This window comes from Tamandua tetradactyla, chromosome 3 (assembly GCF_023851605.1).
Source record: "Tamandua tetradactyla isolate mTamTet1 chromosome 3, mTamTet1.pri, whole genome shotgun sequence".
Classification (NCBI taxonomy): Eukaryota; Metazoa; Chordata; class Mammalia; order Pilosa; family Myrmecophagidae; genus Tamandua; species Tamandua tetradactyla.
The window spans coordinates 40324955-40341702 of NC_135329.1; the positions used below are offsets into that span (position 1 = coordinate 40324955).

The 16748-nt window shown below is 38.7% G+C and overlaps 1 pseudogene; it reads left to right on the top strand.

The window, feature by feature from the left end:
* The first annotated feature begins 1089 nt into the window (after positions 1-1089).
* LOC143675541 (phosphoserine aminotransferase pseudogene) lies at positions 1090-15997 on the top strand (annotated as a pseudogene).
* Positions 15998-16748: the final 751 nt, after the last annotated feature.

Sequence of the window (16748 nt, forward strand, 5' to 3'; positions counted from 1 at the left end):
GGTTATTTTGGTCATCTTAACTGTATTTGTCTTACGTTAAATATATTTGCTTCCATTTTTTCTAGCTAGAAAGAATGAATAACCAAAAGATTCTGGATTCGTAGTTGTCCAATATTTCACTAATAGAAGAGAAGGAGGAGGGACTGGCAGACATGGAAGGGGTAATGCATAAACCAAAACCTCATAATCTTGCTTCCAGTCAGTATTGCCATTTATACTTTTAAATTTGTTTTTATAACTCATAGTAAGAAATACACAATACATTTCAGCCCAGGGCGCATACACACATACACACACACACACACACGCACATGTATATATGATATATGTGTGGTTTTTGTTTTGCTTTGTTTTTTTTTTTTGCATGGGCAGGCACTGGGAAATGAACCCAGGTCTCCAGCATGGCAGGCGAGGATATATGTGGTTTAGTGTGAAATATTCACCCTTACTTCATGTGATAAACTCATATTCTTTACTGTATTCTCTTTCAACTTTATTAGCTGGTTGTATCCCAGCAAATTGATTTCCTGACCCACTAATGCTGGGTCACAACCCAACCTTTGAAAAAGCATTAAGATAGTTGTTGAATGCTAGCTGTTTTTGTTGCTTGAAGTTCCCTTAGCTGTGAAGTCAGAATGGAGTGAAACTGGGTACTCTGTATCCTAATTTGAACAAAAACAGCAACAACTACTGCTGACAATTAGAGCAGGAAATCTCAGGAAGACTTTCCCTTGCCTAGGTCCCATCAAGTAGGCCCTGGATTCATAGCCTACTTCTGCTTTCCTCCCAACTTGAAAGCTCTCACCTATTATTCTATCCTTGAAGCTTTATGCATTTATTTACGAATTTAGTCAAAAAACATGCATTAAGTATTTGTTGTGAAAAATCTGACAGTTTTTTCCTAATACCTCGTCTCCCTCTCTTCCATAGTAATGGAATGTTTAATTTGCTGTGGTCCAACTTTTCTTATAGCTGAATGGAGTCATGTCACTAAGTTCTTGCCCAATAATTTGCAATCAAAAGTGACACAAAAAAGTGAGGCATGCAAAAAAGAAAAAAAAAGTGAGGCATGCATAAGAGTCATCCAACATGAGACTTTGTTGGTTTATCCAGGTTAGTGTGCTACCCGATAAATCCCGCAGTGATTTGGACAGTGAGTAAAGTAGTATTTTCAAAGTCCTCTTGGGGGTATGGGGAGAAAGGGGGAAATATTCAATTTTCCCATTTGGAGAATTTCTGATATTCTCACAAGCAGTAGGAACAACCAAATCAACAAGCCAAGCCCTCAATCTTGGAGCTCGCCCCTATGAAACTTATTCCTGCAAAGGAGAGACTACACCTACTTAAAATTAGGCCTAAGAGTCAGTCCCAGAGAACCTCTTTTGTTGCTCAGATGTGGCCTCTCTCCCTAAGCTGACATGGCAAGTGAACTCACTGCCCTCCCCAACCCCTACGTGGGACATGACTCCCAGGGTTGTGAATCTCCCTGGCAATATGGGACAGAAATCCTGGGATGAGCCAGGACCCAGCATGAAGGGATTGAGAAAATCTTCTTGGCCAAAAGGGGGAAGAGAGAAATGAGAAAAAATAAAGTGTCAATGGCTGAGAGATTTCAAACAGAGTCAAGAGGTTATCCTGGCGATTATTCTTATGCATTATATAGATATCCCCTTTTTAGTTTAAGGTGTATTGGAGCAGCTAGAAGGAAGTACCTGAAACTGTAGAGCTGTGTTCCAGTAGCCATATTTCTTGAAGATGAATGTATAATGACATAGCTTTTACAATGTGACTGTGTGAATGTGAAAACCTTGTGTCTGATGCTCCTTTTATCTATGGTATGGACAGATGAGCAAAAAGTATGGATAAAAATAAGCAAATAATAGGGGAGACAAAGATTAAAATAAATGGGGCAGATGGAAATACTAGTGGTCAATAAGAGAGAAGGGTGAAGGGTATGGTATGTATGAGTTTTTTCTTTTTTATTTCTTTTTTCTGGAGTGATACAAATATTCAAGAAAATTATCATGATGATGAAATCACAACTGTGTAAAGATATTGTGAGCCACTGACTGTATACCATGTATGAAATGTTGTATGTTAAGAATGTTTGTACGTTGTTTTATCAACAAAAATACTTTTTAAGAAAACATAATTGATCCCCTTCATGGATTAAAAATTAAAAAGAGTCACCCCCAGAGAACCTCTTTTGTTGCTCAGATGTAGTCTGTCTCTCTAAGCCAACTTGGCAGGTGAATTCACTGCCCTCCCCCCACTACGTGGGACATGAATCCCAGGGGTGTGACTCTCCCTGGCAACGTGGGACAAGACTCCCGGGATGAGGCAGGACCCCGAATCATGGGAATAAGCAAGCCTTCTTGACCAAAACGGGGGAGACAGAAATGACACAAAATAAAGTCTCAGTGGCTAAGAGATTTCAATTAGAGTTGAGGGGTTATCCTGGAGGCTATTCTTATGCATTATATAGATATCACTTTTTAGTTTATGGTGTAGTGGAGTGGCTAGAGGGAAGTACCTGAAACTGCTGAACTGTGTTCCAGTAGCCTTGATTCTTGAAGACGACGATATAACTATATAGCTTTTATAATATGACTGTGTGATTGTGAAAACCTTGTGTCTGATGATCCTTTTATCCAGGGTATGGACAGATGAGTGAAAAAAAAAAAAAAGGATAAAAAAATAAATAATAGGGGTGATCAATGGTAAAAACTGGGTAGATTGAAATACTGTGGGTCATTGAGAGGGAGAGGTAAGGGATATGGGGGGTGTGAGTTCTTTTTTCTCCTTTTTATTTCTTTTTCTGGAGTGACGCAAATGTTCTAAAAACAATCATGGTGAAGAACGCACAACTGTGTGATGATATTGTGAGCCACTGATTGTATAATATGGGTGGACTATGTGTGTGGATATATCTCAATAAAAGTATGCTTTTAATAAAGTGAAACAGCAAAACTTCCAGGTCTGCCCTTCTTTCTCTCTTTTTCCATCCCAATTTTAGAATGTGAATGTCATGTCATACCCTAGGGTGGCAAAGCAGGAAGACAGAAAGAGCTTGGTTTCTGTTGTAACCTCATAAAGCTGAGCTACGGGCCGCATATATCTATGCCTTTACACGAAAGGGAAATACATTTCTAAATTGAATTACTGTTGATTTGAGTCTCTGTGATATGTACTAAACCTATATTATACCAAGTACACCAACCCAAGAAAAGCACTGGAAGTTCAATAACAAATATGACAGAAATGATTTCTGTTCTCAGGGAACTTGGAGTTTAGTAGGGCAGTCTGGCAAAAAAGCAAATAATAAATTGATTAATACGGTGATGGTGATCAATTTTTATTAATACTTAGGTGTTTTTTAATAACTAACTAAAATGGATCATTATATTTTAAAGTCGAATAATTACAAATTGTGGTAAATGCTGTAAAGGGGAACAAAAAGGAGGCTGTGGTTGAAAACAAATAGGGAAGAGCCTTCTCAGAGAAGAGTTACACTCATTGAGAAGTGTAACAGGGGAGCAAACCAAGAGCAAAGTATAGAAACCAGACTTTCGTAAGAGGAGCAAGGAGAACTCAAAGGCAATAGGAGAAAAAAAAGAATGGCTGTCTCTGCAGAGGTGTTGTAAGGCTGGTGTTAAGATGATAAAGGCAGTCTTGTTCTCTAAATAAAATATACAAGGAGACTGAGGAAGTGGTTGCTAAGTAAATGTTTGAGAAAAAAAAGGAGAAGGCATAAAATATTATTCTCAGAGAGAGGAAAGGCGAAAGTAGGTACCCTCTTGGTGTTTGTAATAATGACTTTAATATAAGTATTATTGGGTAATTTTTCTCCAGGGATAATCAGGTTCTTGGAAGTACACAGAGAGAAAGCTGATGGTGGTTGGATGTATGGATTTTATCAGTCAAGTAAGATGGAAGAAGAGAGAAGTAAGGTAGTTGAGAGTTTGAGAAACATGGAAATTATATGGATTGACCACACTCTGTGCTGACCAGCACTGAAGGAAAGACTGGAGAGGCCTGTGGATAATGAGAAATTATGGCTTCGGTGGGGTGGAGACTCCAGTGAAATTGGAAGGCATTGCATTGGGGGTTCCTGGGCAAAGAAGCTGGTGATGGTGAAAAGAGAGATAACTGAAATCACCATTTCAGAGGTGAAGATTTTAGATGTTGACAAGGTACTGGACATGATTTGAATATGGGTGCCTGCAAGAAAGTGGAAAACTAAAACATTAGAAATGAGGATGCAAGGGATTGTGAGGTCAAGGTTGCTGGGTCATACTGAGCTCACAAGTCTCATCTCTGTTTGGAGCACAGTCTCCCCAGTTTTCACTTATTTGCTGCCCCTGTGGGCAAACACACAAGCTCTTTGGATCTTGAGCAGTTAAAAAGTCCCTGTTGCCTAACCCTGTTTCTCATGATATCATGGTAACCAAATCTTCCACTTTTTTCCCTAGACCGAGCTCACTGAATCCCTCACTTCCTTCTGAACCCACTTATATGGAAAAATGCGTGGCACCCTTCTTTCATGACTACCCTCTCCAGGCCCAAGACCTGAAACAAAAGGCAGAAAACCTACCACCCCTCTACTCAAGATGAGACCCTCCAACTTTGATCACAGGCTTTCTTTGAACTTCCCCAGCTCTTTTGCACAATTCTTCATATTTCAACAATTCCTCAAATTATGATCATTCAATCTCAATAAAACAATGTTATCCAATATGTACTTTAAGTAGTTCAGGATCAGGAGGCCATATCTGACTTAGGGCATGATCATGCCTATCATGAGGTGTTCCCAAATTTTATCTTTTGTGTGTTCATTTATAGCACTGAAAGCATGCTTCCTTAACTCCATCCCCCCTCCTAATCTACCTTCCACCAATGGGCACATGATTTTTCTAAAATCTGATCATACTGAAAACAAACCATGCCTGGCTCTGTCATTGATGAGTCTATTGTCATGGCATGGTCTTCAGCGCCCCTTGTTACTCTGTCTCTACCTACTTCTCCAGTTCACCTGGCTACACTCTCCATAGAACACACAGAAAGGTCCCCAGTCCAGCCCTATTAAGCTATATGCACTTCCCCAAACCTGCCATGCTCTTTCCTGCTTCCATGCCTTTGTCCCTGCCAGCAACAAGTCTGCGTGCATGGCCCTATCTTCCTTTCTTCACCTGGCCTAATATCACCTCCTCCAGGAAGTCTTCCCTGGATGCTCATAGCCACTACCTTGTCCCTAATTCAGGGGACTATCTTAATGACAACCTATACATACCTCTACTGCTAGTTTTTAATCTTGCCTTCTCCACTTGACTCTGGGCTCTGTACAGCAGCAACTCTGTCTTACTCATATCTCTGTCCCTCTAACAAAAAGTAGGTACTCAATTATTGATTGAATATGACCTTTAATATCAATCATTTTTCATTACCCTTCCTGGAATCTGAATCTCTGTATATATTAAACATACACATAGGGAGAAGGGGATTTGAATCAAACCAAATAAATGATTAGTAGCTAGACAGAGAGTGAGAGAGGACCATTCCTTCTTAAATGTCAAGAGTCAAGGAATGAGTTCCATTACTTCAGTTATAAATCACTCAGCTCCTAAAATTTGACCTCCTTACTTAAAAGAATGCAACAAGGCAACAGCAAAAGAAAAACACTCTGATTGTTAATGAAAAAGTATAAGAAAGTAACAAATAAATGTACTTTTCTCCACTGCAATGGCCTCCTTAATCAGCAGAGGACACTAGGATTTTTCTAATTTGTTCCTTGAATACAATCCAGCTAGAATAGAGGAAGCAGTGAGGAAATTCAGATTCGAGGTCTAGAAAGGAGAAAGAGCTTTTTGTCTGACTTGAGTAGCCCAAATTCTCCAAAGTCACTTTCACACACATACAAAGAAAGACAATAAACACTTATCTGTTCTGTTCTTCTATGGCTCAGTATATACAGAGGGTAATCTGTGACAAGCAAGATGCAAGGAAAAAAAGCATCTTGGGTACAGAACACAGTCTGGGAAATCAGTGATATCATTTATAAAAATCCCTAGAACGATGAGGAACTGAGAAACAGAACAGCAGAAAAAAATATATAAAAAGAAAACAAATGGAAATTACTAAATCACATTTCCACATAAAACCTGAAGTACTTTCATTTTATAATAGTCCTGTTGCAGTTACATCTGTATAACTGAATATTTACTTGTTGTTGTATATGATCCTGCCTTGTCAGGAGTTTCCAAAACTTTGTTGCCCTTATGAAGATGTATATAAGCCATATTTGCCACTTATTACCATTCATGCTAATATTTCATATAAGTTTATTTCTAGATTACTATAGAGTATCCGTTCCCACTCAGTGAGGTGATTGTTGTAAAAACATACAGTGATGTCATGATATATGCAAAGGAATAGTGATTTTAGAGCAGAAGTCATCATAGCATTAAAAAAGACAAAGTTGTGGGCAGGCCATAGTGGCTCAGCAGGCAAGAATGCTTGCCTGCCATGCCAGAGGACCCGGGTTCGATTCCCGGTGCCTGCCCATGTAAAAAAAAAAGAATTCCATTTAAGAAGAGTAGAACATATGGAATAAAAATAAATAATAGGGGGAACAAATGCTAAAATAAATTCAGTTTGAAATAGTGGTAAATGAAAGCAAGGGGTATGGTATGTATAGTCTTTTTTTTCTCTATTATCATTTTATTTCTTTTTTTCTCTTGTCTTTTTATTTCTTTTTCTAAATCGATGCAAATGTACTAAGAAATGATGAATATGCAACTATGTGATGATATTAAGAATTACTGATTGTATATGTAGAATGGAATGATATCTAAATGTTTTGTTTGTTAATTTTTTATTAATAAAAAAGTTTTAAAAAAGTAAAACATAATATTCAACAAGAAAAAAAAAGACAAAGTTATCATTTTAATCACAAAATCACATAACATTTTCTAAATAGCAAGAGCTATTAGAAAATTCTTGTTAGGCAGAAATGGAAACTGATTCTTGACTTCATAATTCCCAGGAGATCTGTCTAAAGGAAAAAGCATTTTTTGTAAATTTAACAACCTTTATGCAATGTTATATAGGCACCAGATGAGCCAAGTGTTTAAAACCCAAGAATATGCAATACATTTAAATGAGCATACGGTACTGAAATTTTAGTGATGGACATAATGTATATTTTCTATACATTAAAATATTTCTCTTAGATTGTATTTGTAAGCCAGATTATAAAAGTAATGCTCGGCGTTTTAGAGCATTTTCAAAGTACACCACGGGGGCAGAAGGAAAACATTTTAAGAATGTATTGAAAAGGTGAACATCAAATTCGCAGAGGAACAAATGGATGCAGATTTCACCTGTCTCTAAGCTACTTAGTAGCTACAAAGGTCAGGGAACATACACACACACACCCAAGTTTTTGATTTAGTGAGAGGGATTATAGCTCCAAAGATTTCTTTGTAAACTCTCTGTACAGGAATGCAGGTTTTATAGTGAGTGAAGTAAATGTGTAAATATTAGAATTTTGGGTACATTACATTCTGGATCTAGAAATCTACATGATAACTCCTAACAAGTATACATGCCAAATGCTTAGTCAGACTATGATAAATGACAGTCATAAAATTTATAAATGTGCAAAAATTATTTTGAAGTCGCACACTGTTGGCAATAGTTTATACGTCACTTAAATTTTATTAAAATACTTAATTCTGAGTCTAAAAACTGAGTTTACCACACAGGGATTGGAAGAACTTCTGAATTAACTGCCCTTTGCCTTTCACAGAATATTCTCTGTGTTCTATGTGATTCATGAAGATATTTTTAAGCCTTATGGTGTTTATTGTGTTTAATGTCTCACGGACAATTTTTATTTCACTTAGGATATCCTAAGTCAATGTCACCTATTATTGCTTAGGTTTGATGGTCATGCTTAGCATCAAATTTTGATTATTTTCTTAATATCTTTCTCCAATAAAGCAAAAATTAGTTTAGTTTAAAAGGAGAGAGGGGTTTTGAAGTGAAAAGCCCAAGGAAATCTAGTCTAATAGGCTACGGTTTCACTTAAAATTGCTGCTTCTGTTGTTTAATAAAAGACCATTGGTTGCCAATGTATATATTCTGATGAAATTTAAGGTTTAAATTTTGGTTTTTTAAATGTTCATCTTATGTCCCTAAATATGATAAAATGATTCTTCTTTTAATGCAATACTTCCTTTACATCCGGGCATAATTCTTTTTCACTTCCTTTAAGTCTGTTGCAAATTCATTGGGTTTTTCATGCAGTTTCCCTTGTTATAAACTATCAAGCTCCCTGTAATTGTTTGTTATAGCACATATCACATCCTCAATCTATTTATTGAAATATAGGCTTATGCAACTATACATATTAGAAGAACATGATTAGATGTAGAGTTTAAGTCTTATTTCCTTTTATGATATTATTTGGCAATAAAACAGGATATTATAATGCTGATATATGATATACCATTCTTAACAAATATTAATGTTTTATTTGTTAAAATGTTAAAGATTAATTCCTAAATATCAAACCATAAGGAAAAAATAATGGATTCAACATTCAAGTTAAGGATTGCTATTCATTAAAAGATTCCCATTATAAATAATTTTAACAAGCATGTGGTACAATAAGTATAAAACCTCCAAAATAAGCTGAAGTAATATTAAAATCTACAAAGAACTCTAAAAATTAACATAAAATTCCAAAGAAAAAAATGTACAGAGAAGCTGAATTAGCAGGACACAGAAGTGAGTAATCAACAAATATAAAAAGAGATTCTCAATCCCACAAATTGTCAGAGAAATGCACATTAAAGCAAGAGATGTTCCTTTCCCATCTGATGGGAAAATGTTTTAAGGTTTCGTAAAACCAGGTGTTGGTGAGGTTGTGGGTGAATGTCAGGAGGGCGTCTGCTGACCTCAGGGTAACCTGCCACCGCCCTGCAGAAATACAATCTGGCATCACTTACTATAATTAAGTATGCATACAATCCAAGGTTCAATAATCCCACTCCTGGGTAGGTTCCCCAGTGAAATCCTCACTCTGGTTCATATGACTATGTTTATTAAAGCATTGTGTTCTGGCACTCAGCTAGAAGCCTCTAAAGTCTTTCCATAAAGGACTGACAAGAATTGGGGACTTCACGTATTGGATGACTCAGCGTTCTTACCAGTCTGTCTGGTTTAAGCAGAGTTGATTTATCCAGCCACTGGAGTAGTTCACAGGATCTCCAAAACGACCAGAGTTCAGACCTGGTCTCATGCAGCCGAAACAACAGGGCTTTGCACAGCCATTCTAAAGCTCTCTGGTGTGAAGGGCACCCAGCCTTCACCCAGGGACTCTTGGGATTCAACAAGCAAAACTCGACTATGCCCGGGTCACTAGAAGGTGAATGCAGGGACTCCTTCCTCACTCACCCACCCAAAAATTCATGACTTGAGCACTTGCATCTGTGTGGCAGAGCCCAGGCAATGCCTGCATTTGACTGTGGGGTAAGATGATAACTCCTTTCTGATTTCCACCTTGGGGAGGCAAGAAGCTTTACACAGAACTTCTCCAAACAAAAGATGGGGCAGCTCCAGGTAGAACAAAAATCGCTTACATATTCTGTGGAACACGGTATGGTCAGAAGCCATGAAATAGACAAACACACAGCAAAAGAGAAAACTCTTTTTTATTTTCAGTGAACTTAGTAAGAATGTAGTAAGAAAAGAACAAAGTCTATAGTCATTGTTGTTTGTGTAAATTGAACACACACCAAACAACTCTATACTTTTGTCCGTGGTATGTAATATCCAGAGACTGGTATCAAACACATCAGCGGAGGAGGGGTAGAGAAAGAAGAGTGAAAGTGGAGATGGACGTGAAGGATAAAATAAAGAGAGGAGGCTTACAATAACAACCTGGGATCATATTGGGTTTTTATCTGAGGAGCATTATGAACTGAACTCTGTTTCTGAGGTCCAAAAAGGCGCTAATAGCTCATGAGATTTTTATTTTTTTTTAATTTTTTTAATTTTTTTTTTTTTTTTTACATGGGCAGGCACCAGGAATCAAACCTGGGTCCTCTGGCATGGCAGGAAAGCATCCTTGCCTGAACCACCATGTCCCGCCCTCATGAGATTTTTTTAAATGAACTTTGAATCTAACAAATTAGATTTCAATAAACGCATTGTGTACTAAAGGAGACAGATGAGGAGGGGACAAAGTGTGTTCTACTTAAAATGTTTTTTAGAAACCTGTGTAATCAGTTTTATACTCTGATCTTTCATGATGATTCCATTTAACCATTCTTTATAAGGTTGCACTACTTTGTTGAGTTTTTTTAATGTGTTTTCTTGTATTTTTCTGTACTTGTTGTCATTGAATATTATGTCATAGTTGCAGCTTCTTAGGAATAAGTTATTGCCTTACTCCAGGGCAAAAAGAACTAATGAAGGAAACAGAAGTGGCAGGAGATTACATATATAATGTAAATATTATGAGATTTGTTTTTAATAGGAATTGGCTTATGTGACTGTGGGGGTGAGCAAGTCTAAATACTCTGGGATAGGGAACTTCATCAGCTGGAAACACTACGTACCCCCAGAAAAAAAGCCATGTTCTTTTAATCCATCCCTGTGGTTCAGACCTATCAGAGGGACCTTTTGATTAGGGTATTTCAATTGAGATGTGACCCACTTCATTCGAGGGGGTCTTAATCCTTCTACTGGAGTCCTTTATAAAAGGATAAAACACATACAGAAGTGAAGAGATAAATCTGAGACAAGCTATGAGAAATGCCCTAGAGAAGCTAAGAGAGGACCCACAGAAAACAGAGAGGAAGCCACTAAAGCCAAAAGCTGAAAGCAGTGACACCTGGAAGAGAAGGATCAGCAGGCACTGGCCAGGTGCCCATGTGACAAATGTGGCCAGGATGCCTGCAGCCATCTTCAGAGTCCAGGTATCATCTTGTTTATGCCTTGAGTTGGACATTTTTTGTGTGTGCCCCCAGCCCTCCTCCCTCTATCATTCTCACATTCAGCTTCATTCAGTGTACTAACATTATTGTATTACAGTTAGGTAGTACTGTGCTGTTTCTGAATTTGTACAATCAGTCCTGTTACACAATCTGTATTCCTTCAGCTCCAATTACCCAATATCTACCCTATTTCTATCTCCTGATCGTCTCTGTTCTTAACTGAAATTCTCCAAGTTCATTCACTAATGTTAGTTCATATCAGTGAGATCATACAGTATTTGTCCTTTTGTTTCTAGCTAATTTCACTCAGTATAATGTCCTTAAGGTCCATCCATGTTGCTACATACTTCATAACCTTATTCTGTCTTATAGTTGCATAATATTCCATCATATGTATATACCACAGCTTGTTTAGCCACTTGCTGTTGATGGACATTTGGGATGTTTCCATCTCTTGGCAATTGTAAATAATGCTGCTATAAACATTGGTGTGCAAATGTCCAGTTGTGTCCTTGCCCTCATGTCCTCTGAGTAGATACCTAGCAATGGTATTGCCAGATCATATGGCAATTCTATACTTAGCTTCCTGAGGAACCGCCAAACTGCCTTCCATAGCCATTGTACCATTTGACATTCCCACCAACAGTGGAAAAGTGTGCCTCTTTGTCCACATCCTCTCCAACACTTGTCATTTGCTGTTTTATTGACAATGGCCATTCTGGTGGGTAGAGATGATACCTCTTTGTGTTTTTTATTTGCATTTCCCAATAGCCAGGGAAGTTGAGCATCTTTTCATGTGCCCTTTAGCCTTTTGTATTTCCTCTTCTGAGAAGTGTCTGTTCATTTCTTTTGCCCATTTTGTATTTGGGTTGTCTGTCTTTTTGTTGTTGAGTTGGATGTTTTTATGGCCTAAGAACTGTAAATCGTAAGTTAATAAATCCCCATTGTAAAAGCCAACTCATTTCCAGTACATTCCATTCCAGCAGCTTTACCAAACCAGAACCAACAGTTTTATTGTTTGTTTGTTTTACTTGGGCAGGCACCGGGAATCGAACCAGGGTCCTCTGGCATGGCAGGCAAGCATTCTTGCCTGCTGAGCCACTGTGGCCCACCCCAGAACCAACAGTTTTGATGAATTCCCCAGGAGAAGCTGGCTGGCTGCAGTGGAGAAGGAAATTTTCTCTTCTGACTGCTGAAATCATCACTTCTCCTTTTAAAGTTTTCAACTGCTTGTATGAGACTTCACTCATTGTTGAAGGGAATCTCCTCAGTTAATTGTAGATGGAATCAGCCATGGTGCACTCAAATTATTAATGATTTAAGTCCATAAAATATCTTCACAGTAACAATCAGGCCAGTGCTTGCTTGACCAAATAACTGGGCACCATAACCTGGCCAAGCTGACACATGAAGTTCACCATTACAGTTACTTTCCAGTATAATTTTTCAAACTTTGCTACCAAAGCCAAAAATGGCCAGAAAGAATGTTTAAAGTATTAAGCCTTCAGTTTCTAAGTCATATGTCAGAGTCCTAGCTAGCTAGCCAAAAGATTCAGGGCACTTGTGACTAAAGAGAGCAGGAAAATTTTTTTTCACGTAGATAATGAAGAAGTTAATGTGCATCGACAACAATATTTCTTGCAGCAAAGTGTAAAAATGAATACATGAACACTTATTTGAGTCATAAAGAATTTCTCTAGGTGTCAAATTATAATGACTACTTAGACAAAAGTCCTTGTCACCCCTTGCTGACGGTATTACTCTGCTGTTTTAAAGCTAACTTCCAAGTCAATTGCTACATGCTTTATAAAAAGTTATTTTATAAAATCAAGGATTAATTTGCAATATAGTTGGTAGAGATTAAATTATTACACTCCAACTTTCTATTTCCACAAACTTAAAACTTTTTAGAGTCATTCACCCTTAAAAAGTAATATTTTCAGGAGGTACAAGGGTAGTTCAGTGACAGAATTCTCACCTGCCATGTGGGAGACCCTGGTTTGATTCCCAGCCCATGCACTTCCCAAACAAATGAAAAACCAAACAACTAAAAATTCAGCAAACAGTGCTGCAATAAGGGGGTATTCACATGGAAAAAGAATGAAATGTGACTCCAGATATACAGCTTACAAAAAAAAGTAGTATTTTCCTGTCAGGCACTATGATTTGGGGGTTTTAGAAAAAAATTAATATTTTCCAGAATTATATTTTAGAAAACTTCTAAAAAAAATTTTTCCATTCATGTATAAAATTTATAAAATGTACTCACAATTATGCAAAATTTAAAATACACATATATGAAAGTTTGAAAAAGAATAAACCCTCTAAAAAGAAATTTCCAAAATATATTACTGTTTATGAAGTAAGCCTATCCAAAAAATAACCCACTCATTCCTGGCAACTCTGGGCAGGATGGCATTGCACTTAAGACCTTCAATTGTGTTTTAGTTTGCTAAAGTTGATGAAATGCAATGTACCAGAAATGGACTGGGTTTTCACAATGAGGATGTATTAACTTACAAGTTTACAGTTCTGAGAGGCTAAAATGTCCAAACCAAGGCATCAAGGGGATGACACCTTCTCCCTGAAGACCAACCTCCAGCGACCGTCAGCTCTTCTATCACACGGCCAGGCACATTGCAACGCCTGCTGGTCTCTCTCTTCTCTTCCATGTTTCGTTGCTTCCAGCTTCTGGCTTCCTCTCTGTTTCTGTGGTTTCTCCCTGTTTTCTGGGTCCCCTCTCTGGCTTCTCTCTCTCAGCTTCTCTGTCTTTCTCTGTGTACTTCTCTGAACGTCATCTCTCATCTAGGACTCCAGCCATAGGATTAAGGTCCACATGGGGTTCACCTTGAATGAAATAACCTAATCAAAAGGTCCCCCCCACACTAGGTCCACACCCGCAGGAACGGATTAGCTTAAAGAACATGATCTTTCCTGGGGTGCCTACAGCTTCGAATCACCACAAACCTTTTGGAGAAGGCCCACTTGACTTAAATCACATCCACAAACATCTTCAAGACAACATCTAGGCCCGTGTTTGACCAAACAACTGGAAACCAGTCAACCCCTCTGTATTTATTTTCCCCCATTCTCCTCTTTCTGTCACTCTTTTCCAGGCATTTTGACTTTCTTGCTATTCCACAGCAGGCCAACATTGCTCCCTCCTCGTAGCCTTTGCACTTGGGGTTCCTTCTGCCTCAGTAACTCTGTCTCAAGATCTTCACAGGGCCCATTACCTCCCATCAGTCAGGTCTCTACATCTCTGCCCATGAGGCGCTTTCTAACACAGGCCCTCCGCACTCTCTACCTCCTTACTCTTCTGTTACTTTCTATGGACTTAGCATATTTAGAGTTTTCTGACAGTTAAGTTAAAAAAAAAAAATCAAAGACTCTAATTATGCTTCTATTTTTGGGTGGGGTGGGGTGGGGGATGGTGTTGCATCGGCTGGGAATTGAAGCTGGGTCTCTGGCATTTGAACCATCCATGTACCCTCTAGTTACACTTAATACTTTCTCTTGGAACTAAATTTAGTATGTGTACTAAGAAAGTTGCTAGAGTTTCTGCTCTCCTACATGTTATCCAGGTGAACTACAAGACCCCAACCTGGTAGCGAGAAGGCCTCTAGGTGTGGCTTCAGTGCTCTCTCTGTTGAGCTAGGGACTGTGTGGGCCGGGACTGCACAGGCTCCACACACCACGAGGGGACCAGAGGAAGGACCTCCAGGGCCAAGAAGAGAGGCCCTCCTGGGGAAGGGAGAAGGACCTCAGTGGATCAAAGAACAGAAAGTGAAGATTCATCCCTTACAGAGAGAAAAGGAGTGTTTTGCAATGCTTAGAAGAAAGGCATAAAATAAACCCTGCAGCTGTGACTTGCTCCACCAGTGTTTGGAGCTGTGCTCTGTCCTCACAATCCATCCTCCTGGTCTAACTCTCAGCCCACGCCAGGCACCATCATGCCTCCAGGAGAGGCCAGGTATTGTTAAAGATACAGAAAGAATTATTAGATTACAAAGGAGTTGGGATTAGTGTTCTTGAAATGAGCCACAGGCCATCAGATTTTGCTGTTTATTAACTCCATGGAAAATATTGTGCAGGAATTGTTAATCATGCCAGACAACTACAAGATAATTTTTGTGCAAGGCAGTGGGTCTGACAAGTTCAGTGCTGTCCTTTAAAAGCTGATTGACCTGAAAGCAGGTAGTTGTGCAGACTATGTGGTTACAGGAGCTTGGTCAGCTAAGGCTGGAGAAGAAGCCAAGAAATTTGCAACTGTGAATACTGTCTACCCTAAAATTGGGAGTTATGCACAAATTCCAGATCCAAGCACCTGGAACCTCAGCCCAGACTCCTCCTATGTGTATTACTGTGCCAATGAGACTGTGCACAGAGTGGAGTGTGATTTTGTACCTGATGCAAAAGGAGCAAAATTGGTTTGCGATATGTTCTCAAACTTCTGGTCCAAACCAGGTGAAGTTTCCAAGTTTGGTGTGATTTTGGCTGCAAGGGGTCACTATGGTAATCATCTGCAGTGACCTGCTGGGCTTGTTTCTCCAAGAGTCAGTCCTAGACTAAAAAGTGCAAGCTGGGAACAACTCCTTGTATGACAGGCCTTGGTGCTCCAGCATCTGCTTCATGGGCTTGGCCCTGGAGTAGATTAAGAACAACGTCATTGCAGCAGCCATGGAGAAGCTCAGCTCCATCAAATCCCAAGTGATTTACAATAGTATTGACAATCCTCAAGTATTTTGTTTATGTCCAGTGGAGCTCGAGAACAGAAGTAAGGTGAATATTCCATTCTGCTGGGGCAACACCAAAAGAGATGATGCTTTAGAGAAATGAATTCTCTATAAAGCTCTTGAACCCAATATGATCTCCTCGAAAGAGCCAAAGTCTGTGGGGCCATCTGGGCCTCTCTGTGTAAGACTGTCACAGTGGAAGACATTCAGAAGCTGGTAGCCTTCATGAGAAACTTTGTGGAGATGCATGAGCGGTGAACACACCCTAACTATTGTATGTGGAACAATGTACAAAATTTAAAGTAACTTGGGAAGGGCTACACAAACTTAACCAACATGGGTTTTTTCCTCAGATGAAAGTGCTTATTGTAGATCCTTTTTTTTTTTTTTTCAAAGAAGAACAGCAAAGCATTTACAGCTTTGCTGAGCTGATGGACTTAAATGGCCATGTTAACTCTGACTTAAACGGAAAGCATTTTGTAAAATTTTCCTGTTGCTTTTCTAAGGAATTCTGGCTTATTTTGTCTTTGCTGCTAATTTTTCTAGCTAGATCTTCATATTCAAATTGCCTAGGGACTTAATATTATGCAAATTTCTGTTAATTAATTCTGCAGGAACAAATGCACAGCACAGGGTGGGGGGGTGGGCGAGGGCAGTCGCCATTGATTAAGGTCAACACTGACCATTTGGTGACTGTTTAGGAGTTCCAGGCAAAAGCATGTTGTCGCTCTTTCTTTATACTATTATCATAAAGAGGTAAAAGTGACATACACTGTGTGTTTATAGAGCAAGGTCTGTTCTTAATACCATGTAGTTTATATCTGTATGCATTTATATTGCTAATAATACAGTCTTCAATGATATATGTAGACTTCTAGAATTTCTTAGAATCCTTGACTTTGAGCGTTATCCTTTTACATTCGCAACAGTTGTGCTGGTTCTTGATAAGCTGCTTCACAGAAATGAGATTTAGAAATTCTCTGCTTCACTCTTATTCTCTTCAATAGCT